Source organism: Capsella rubella, unplaced genomic scaffold, assembly GCF_000375325.1.
Source record: "Capsella rubella cultivar Monte Gargano unplaced genomic scaffold, Caprub1_0 scaffold_8, whole genome shotgun sequence".
In the NCBI taxonomy this organism is placed as follows: domain Eukaryota; kingdom Viridiplantae; phylum Streptophyta; class Magnoliopsida; order Brassicales; family Brassicaceae; genus Capsella; species Capsella rubella.
The window spans coordinates 3,792,591-3,801,438 of NW_006238916.1; the positions used below are offsets into that span (position 1 = coordinate 3,792,591).

General features: G+C 41.0%; 1 long non-coding RNA gene and 1 pseudogene across 1 annotated transcript; both read left to right on the forward strand.

The window, feature by feature from the left end:
- LOC111830500 overlaps positions 1-7,939 on the forward strand; it is a 39,611-nt pseudogene extending 31,672 nt beyond the window's left edge.
- On the forward strand, positions 234-908 carry LOC111831992. The gene is made up of 3 exons (XR_002835088.1): positions 234-367; positions 669-670; positions 899-908. It is a non-coding gene; the product is annotated as an uncharacterized LOC111831992 (long non-coding RNA).
- Positions 7,940-8,848: the final 909 nt, after the last annotated feature.

Here is an 8,848-nt window from a genome sequence, read left to right on the forward strand (position 1 = left end):
ATTGTTTTGTTATTTCCAAGACTTGGTCCATGGTCTTGCATGAGTGTATTTCCAAGACACTTGTGTATTTCCAAGGCACCTCTCTCTCTCTTTCCCTTCTACTATATAATCTCCCTCTACCTCTCATTTGTAACTCATCTAATCTTTTATCAAAAACTCTTTCTAAGTTAGATCACTCTCTCTTGTTCTTTCTTTGGTGTGTAATATCCATAGGCAAGTCCAAGTTCGGTAAATCAAAGGCTCTTCCGCAACCTTTGTGCGACCATTCGCTCCACATCCTTTGATCTAAGAGATCCCCCGATCCCTTAGGTGCAAAGCCCATCATTCCCTCAACTTCAAGAGTGTCGATTCTAGGAGAAACATATTAGTTGAGGTAATTGAGGAGGTGCTGGTTGCCCTTTGATCTGGTGTGCATGCAAGGTTTCTCGATCAGAAACACGTGGTAGACTCGATCGGATCTGCAGGTGGCTCGGTCTAGTGCATAGTGTAGCTCGATCGTGCAGAGTGTAGCTCTGTGAGACCCCGGTTGCGGAGAGGTTTAAATGAATTGATTTGGCCACCTATGTCACCAAAGTGCACTTATCTTTTTGGTCAAAGGTCCTGAGAGAACTCCACAGTTAAGCGTGCTTATGCTGGAGTAGTCAAAGGATGGGTGACCTTCCGGGAAGTGGTTGTCGGAACTGTGTGAGTGAGGCCAAAACACAGGAAAAGATCATGTGGTGATTTATAGGGTCGGTAAACAAGTCTTTAAGCCTCCCGGACGTAGCTAACCTACCGTCGGGTATTAATGGGCTCAGGGGCCTAGTGAGAGGACGTGAGACCGATTAAGAGAGGTGGGCCCATGGGCTGGTGGTGAACATGGGGCCCACTAGAGAGATGGCGGTCGGGGCGTTACAAGTGGTATCAGAGCCGAACCCAAACAAGTGTGGAGTGGTGGGCTCACACTTTGAGGGGGTGACGATCGTTGTGCGCAACGAGGACGTTGCAGTTTGTTAGTGGGGGAGAATTGTGAGACCCCGGTTGCGGAGAGGTTTAAATGAATTGATTTGGCCACCTATGTCACCAAAGTGCACTTATCTTTTTGGTCAAAGGTCCTGAGAGAACTCCACAGTTAAGCGTGCTTATGCTGGAGTAGTCAAAGGATGGGCGACCTTCCGGGAAGTGGTTGTCGGAACTGTGTGAGTGAGTCCAAAACACAGGGAAAGATCATGTGGTTATTTATAGGGTCGGTAAACAAGTCTTTAAGCCTCCCGGACGTAGCTAACCGACCGTCGGGTATTAATGGGCTCATGGGCCTAGTGAGAGGACGTGAGACCCATTAAGAGAGGTGGGCCCATGGGCTGGTGGTGAACATGGGGCCCACTAGAGAGATGGCGGTCGGGGCGTTACAAATGGTATCAGAGCCGAACCCAGACAAGTGTGGAGTGGTGGGCTCACACTTTGAGGGGGTGACGATCGTTGTGCGCAACGAGGACGTTGCAGTTTGTTAGTGGGGGATTATTGTGAGACCCCGGTTGCGGAGAGGTTTAAATGAATTGATTTGGCCACCTATGTCACCAAAGTACACTTATCTTTTTGGTCAAAGGTCCTGAGAGAACTCCACAGTTAAGCGTGCTTATGCTGGAGTAGTCAAAGGATGGGTGACCTTCCGGGAAGTGGTTGTCGGAACTGTGTGAGTGAGGCCAAAACACAGGGAAAGATCATGTGGTGATTTGTAGGGTCGGTAAACAAGTCTTTAAACCTCCTGGACGTAGCTAACCGACCGTCGGATATTAATGGGCTCATGGGCCTAGTGAGAGGACGTGAGGCCCATTAAGAGAGGTGGGCCCATGGGCTGGTGGTGAACATGGGGCCCACTAGAGAGATGGCGGTCGGGGCGTTACAAGCTTGGTCGAGTGCAGAGTGTAGCTCGGTCGAGTGTACCTGAAATGCAAGACAAACAAGTAGCAAAGGTAGAAATCAGAAAGCAAATATAAACGAAAGTAAAAGAACTTGATCTAGATAGAACTGGGATCCTAAATGGAACAAATAACATCCAAATGGCAGCGGCGCCAAATTGAAACAGGTATTTTGTACCCTTGGAGTTCAATTCCACTTTGCGATGTAGCATAAGAGGTATCGATCCAGATGGATGTATTGTAAACAATTAAGATATAATATATCTAATCAAGTCAAGCCAAGTAATTCAAGGGTTGGTTTAATAAACTCTAATGCAATAAAGTAAACTTAAAGAAGCAATAATGAAAGCAGTAAGTAAAAGCAGATAATCAATCATACAAACAAAGGGTCTTAAGGATGGGCTAATGGGGTGATGAATCCTCTTAGTATCTTTGGGATGCTTAACATGCTCAGATAGATCTAATCCTAGACAATGAACCACTTAACCTAATCAGTCCAATCTCTTGGCATAGATTATCAGATCTATAGCACTTCCTAATCTCAACTTTCATTGATGAAACATACTATAAATAGGCATAAAGAACAAGCTCATTAATGTCAATCTACTCCTTAACAACCAATCTCTTGGGTAAGTAAATAGATCTCTGGCATTAGTTGGTCAAACATTCCATTTGAACACTTTTTGAGTGATGGAATGTCTAAGATCTAATCCCACATGGTTAATGCTAAGATAGCATTAAGATCTCCTAATCCAGAAGGTATCTACCTAAATCTATACTAAAGCAACCCTAGAAACTAAGATTCCTCATCACCTAACCCATCCTATAAACCCTAGAAAGACTACTCAGATCTGGAGTTCATCATGAAGAACACAAACCCAGAAATCTTTGAATCTTGCATAACTAGATAGATAATGATCTAAGGAGCAAGATATTGTAAAGAAACAACTCCAAATTCTCAATAGATCAAAAGATATAAAGATTACAAGTTTCTGGAAATGTTTGGTGGCTACAGAGAAAAACCCTAATGAAAACTCGTTTTTAGCTTAATGACCCAAGGGGTCTATTTATACTAAGGGCAGGAAGCCCTAAACACACAAAAAGACAAATTACAAAGTCGGTTTATAGAGAGCTCGGTCAGGTGCTTGTTGGGCTCGTTCGGGTCCTCTCTTGGCTCGTCCGTGTTCAGCTTCCTCTTGTGAGTCTGTGTGCTCGATCGTGCTCGCTTGGTCGGGCTGCACATACTCGATCGGGTCCATGCGTTGCAGTGTCCGAGTGTACCTGGTTTTGCTCTAAAATGCAGATGATATGCAAATCCCTAAGCTAAAGATCCTAGATGCGAAATATAATGCAAAGGGACTAGAAACCCTAAGAAGTAGAGACCTAGTTATGCAAATAATGCACAAAACATATGCTTTAGAGTATAAAAATATAGGGTTATCACCGAGAACCCTCACCGGTCTCCCCTCTAGATAAATCCCGGTTTGCAGAGAGGTTTATATGAATCGATTTGGCTGCCTATGTCACCAAAGTGCACTTAACTTTTCGGTCAAGGGTCCTGAGAGAACTCCACAGTTAAGCGTGGTTATACTAGAGTATCTTGAGGATGGGTGACCTTCCAGGAAGTGGTTGCCGAAACTGTGCGACTGAGGTCAAAACATATGGAAAGATCATGTGGTGATTTGTAGGGTCGGTAAACAAATCTTTACGCCTCATGGACGTAGCAAACCGCCCGTCGGAAATGGATTGGGCTCACGGGCCTAGTGGGAGAATGATTACTTGAGTATTTAACCCGATAGCTTAACCGAAAGATAGTATATGCGGGGTCGATCACAAGGAGCAAGGTTTCACCAAAGACTTTGTAGACTCGTTCTTAGCTAAAGCAAACAAGATTGTTTATTTTGTTCTAAGGATTCTAAATAAAAATGCAAATAAAAAAGATTTAAACTTATGAATTAAAGCATTGGGCCGCAGAGTATTTTAAAGAATCAATGATTAACGAATAAAAGCAATAAAGAATTCAGACATGAAGAACTGTTCTTAAACATGAACAGAAATTCAGATCAATTCTCTATTAAGACATTAATCACTAAATTCAACTATTCAATTACTAAACTCTCATTTGTAACTTTCTAGTCAAATTTGCATTATTAAACATGTTCATTTAGTTCACAAGACATTCTAACATCAACTCTCGCAGGTTAATAAATACATTGCTCAATTTACTTTCATTCAGGCATATTAACGAACATCTCTAAAGCATATAAAAACCTAATTTCTAAAACAGGCTGATCAATCCTATTCAAGCATTGAAAAATATGTAAATTGAAGAACCCAAATAATAAGAATCCATTTAAGCAATCAATCCAGTGTATCATTGAATCTTCTACGTAGAACCCTAAAACCCAATTGAAGAAACTACTCACACATAGCAAATAAAACACAGCAAATCATAAATAAAGAAAACATGATGAAATTTCATAAACAGTATGAAAGGTTCTCCAATTGTCAAAACGATGGGTTCTTCTCCCCAAAATTGTTAAGAAAGTAAAGAAAAATGTTTATAAATTAGAAATATGAACGATATGAAAGATGGATAGTAAAAAGTAAAGCCTAGGGTATAAAAACAATAGGAGACAAGTCAAGTCGGTTATGGAGTGTTAGGGTCAGATCTGGGCCAAAAACTACGTCTACGATGTGGACCGATCGATCCAAGTGGTGGACAGATCGGTCTGACCCTATCTGATGAAATCATGGCCAGTTCACTTGAACCACACAAAGACAAGGAGCTACTTGAAGCCGAGAACACACGGCCACGAACCACCGGCAACGAAGAACAGCTTGTACCGGAGGAAGCATTGATCGTCACGGTGGGTCCTCTAACAAGATCAAGAGCCAAGATGTTCAACCAAGCCATCAATGGATTACTCAAGGAGATAAACAAGATTCAAGAAGATGTTGCTCCATCCTCCTTAATAGTTATCACGGCTCAAGTGGTTCGGTAAAGGGTTAAGTGTTGCTTATGCACTCTTTTTTCCTTGTCAAGTTTTGTCCCAATGGGTTTTCTTGACAAGGTTTTTAATGAGGCCTAATTTACACTTTCAAGCCTCTCTTTACCAGCCCAATTTGTGGTCGAACATGGGGCCCACTTCATTCCGCTGCATCCACTCCATCTCGTCATCACCCTCATTCATCGCATTTATTACTTGTTGTTATTTCCAAGACTCTTGCATGAGCTTGCATGAGTGTAATTTACAAGACACTTGTGCATGCTCTTGCATGTTTTCTCTTCTCTTATCTCCTCTCCTTCGTCCTCCCTTCTCTATATAAACTCCATGTATCTCTCATTTGCAAGACATCAAACATTTTATTCTAAAACTCTCTCTTTACTTGTTTGATCCGAAAAGTGTGTAATATCTTTTCAACTTGTTTTCTTCTTAGTGTGTGAGGCCTAATTTACACTTTCAAGCCTCTCTTTACCAGCCCAATTTGTGGTCGAACATGGGGCCCACTTCATTCCGCTGCATCCACTCCATCTCGTCATCACCCTCATTCATCGTCATTCCGCTGTTTTGTTCAAGGTCTATCCATCATTCACCATCAATCTCGCCACTTCCAATTCAAAACTAGCAAAGTGGTCCTTGGAGTATAGATTCACGGCAAGGAGTCTATCACTCTCTATATCCAAACTCTGCAACTGCTTCAATTGCTCGCCAGAATGACATGTCTTCACAAAATTGGGTGTAACTCTTAAATGCACCGTTAGATTTCCTTGAAATCATTTGCAAATTAAACTTGCATTTGAACCAGAAAAATGTCTTTTATTTTCTAAAATTAATTTCGGAAGTTTTAGAGTCGATTTGCTATTTTTCCAGATCCGTTTAGTTTTGTCTGTTTTTGGACACTTTACTTGTTCAATTTTTGATTTTTCAGGTACAATGGTGACAAGTGAAGAAGAAGAAGAGTCATCTACATCTAGCCTTGAAAGGAGGATTTTGAAATCGGTCACATCCGCCATGAAAAAAATGATCGATGAAAAGATTGGAGCTCTACATTTGCATGAAGTCAATCCGGAACCAAAGCCACCAGACAACACAATTAGATCAACACGGAGCAGTCCACAAAAATTCTCTCACACTCCCAAATCGAAATATGTGTTTTATTCCGATTTGCAACCAGCTAATGAACCCTATAAATTTTTAGGAAAAAGTGACTACATAAAATGGGTGGAGTGCATGAACGAGTGGTTTCACTACAACCACATCCTTAGAGAGAAGAGATTAGCTTATGCCGTTAGCCAACTCGTTGGAGACGCTCGCCAATGGTGGTTGCAAGAAGTTGATTATCGCTGGTACTACAATGAGCCGAGTATCACCTCGTGGAGAGATCTTAAGAAGCTGCTAAGGAATAAATATGCTCCTCAAGCCAATGCTAAGAAACCAGCCTTATTTAAAGATCACAAGAAAATCCCAACACCCGTGGAGGCTAAGCCGCAGCCAGACCTTGTTGAGAACTTGATCAAGCACTATAAAAATAAGAAAATGGAGGATAAGCCAACATCTCAACCGAAGAAGGTCACCGAACAAGTTGTCATTCACAAGCAAATTCTAAAAACATCATTTGAATCAAGCGGTGAACCGAAGCAATGTCAAGGTACGGAGCAAGAGAATGAGAAAGCTAGAGGGGCAACAAAAGAGAGAAAAATGATGCTCCAAGAAGAAGCTAAGTGTACTCTTTCCTCTTTCCATTCTGTGTTTGTGCTTGATAAACTAACCAAATTTGAACCGGAGCAACCGAGTAGCATTGTTTCATTTTCACAGGTTCATGAAGAAGCAACGCTAGGAAAAACACAAAGGAGTATGTCGTTGAATTGTGAGTTGGAACCGCCATCTAAATTTGTGCCAGGAAATGTTCCTAAGCCATTTCCTTGTGACTATCCAAGAAAGCACTGTAAGGAAATTGATTTCATTAGGAAAGGTCCTAATTTGTTTGTGTTGATTTCTGCTCAAGATGAAAAACGTTTTGGTTTAGAAAATATGAAAGAAATTTGTGTTTCAAAATCTATTTTTGATAAGATGATCCCAACTTTTGAAACATTTGCGCTTGAAAGGTTCTGTAAACCAGAAGATGTGCTATTTGATGAGCTTTGTGATTTTAACTCTTTTAAAACTGAGAATGTATTGGTTAAACCTTTTTCTGAAATGTTTCATTTGCTTGAAAGCATGATGAATGAATCAAATTTGTTCCATTAGCTTTTCAAACCAACTATGAAGTATAATACGCTTATTCTTCACTTTTCTATTTCAAGTATAATGCACTTGTTCTTTTCCATGAGTGTTCTAAAAGAAGCAGGTGACATGAAAAAGTATACGTACGTTGGAGAAGAACTCATTTGTGATGTTCAAATCAAGGAAACTCCACCGGATATACACAACCTATCTCCAAAGCAACGAACTCATGATGTTAGGGCAGTCTTGAAGCGTTTAAAAAGAAATGAAACGAGAGAGGAAGATAAACGGTTCAAGCCACCCAATCTGGAAAAGTTTAAACACCAAGACGTCTATAGCTTCATTCTCATACAAGAAGAACCCCCAGATCCAATGATGATGATAACAAACTCTAAACATGCCAAGGACCATATTCAGGTAAGTAACTTCTCATCTCGATTTATTTCTCATGATTCAAGGACTTTGATAATACACTTGCTTTTGGCCAAAGGTGTTGGAGACATTGCAGATAATTCGGATTTGAGGTCAAATCCTTTTCAAGTGGGAGAGGATAATGAAATCATGGCCAGTTCACTTGAACCACACAAAGACAAGGAGCTACTTGAAGCCGAGAACACACGGCCACGAACCACCGGCAACGAAGAACAGCTTGTACCGGAGGAAGCATTGATCGTCACGGCGGGTCCACTAACAAGATCAAGAGCCAAGATGTTCAACCAAGCCATCAATGGATTACTCAAGGAGATAAACAAGATTCAAGAATATGTTGCTACATCCTCCTTAATAGTTATCACGGCTCAAGTGGTTCGGTAAAGGGTTAAGTGTTGCTTATGCACTCTTTTTTCCTTGTCAAGTTTTGTCCCAATGGGTTTTCTTGACAAGGTTTTTAATGAGGCCTAAGTTACACTTTCAAGCCTCTCTTTACCAGCCCAATTCGTGGTCGAAGGCCCACTCACAAAGCCTTTGCCCATTTTCTCTTTTCTCTTCAAACTTTGCATTTATTACTTGTTGTTATTTCCAAGACTCTTGCATGAGCTTGCATGAGTGTAATTTACAAGACACTTGTGCATGCTCTTGCATGTTTTCTCTTCTCTTATCTCCTCTCCTTCGTCCTCCCTTCTCTATATAAACTCCATGTATCTCTCATTTGCAAGACATCAAACATTTTATTCTAAAACTCTCTCTTTACTTGTTTGATCCGAAAAGTGTGTAATATCTTTTCAACTTGTTTTCTTCTTAGTGTGTAATATCTAAGTTGGATCCAAGCTTGTAGTCTAAGAGTTTCTCATCCCTCTTGGAAGTACACCTCATTCTCCCCTTCATTCCGCTGCATCCACTCTATCTCGTCATCACCCTCATTCATCGTCATTCCGCTGTTTTGTTCAAGATCTATCCATCATTCACCATCATTCTCGCCACATCCATTTCAAAACCATCAAAGTGGTTCTTGGAGCATAGATCCACGGCAAGGAGTCTATCACCTACTTTGCGTATCAGCTCTAAGTTCTTTTGGTCGTTTTATGATCCCCGACTTTACGTATTAGCTCTAAGTTCTTTTGGTCCATTTTTATGATCCCGGACTTGCGTATTAGCTCTAAGTTCTTTCGCTCTGTTTTAATGATCTCCAACTTTGCACATTAGCTCTAAGTTCCTTCGGTCCGTTTTTATGATCCTCGACTTTGCGTATTAGCTCTAAGTTCTTTTGGTCCGTTTTTATGATCC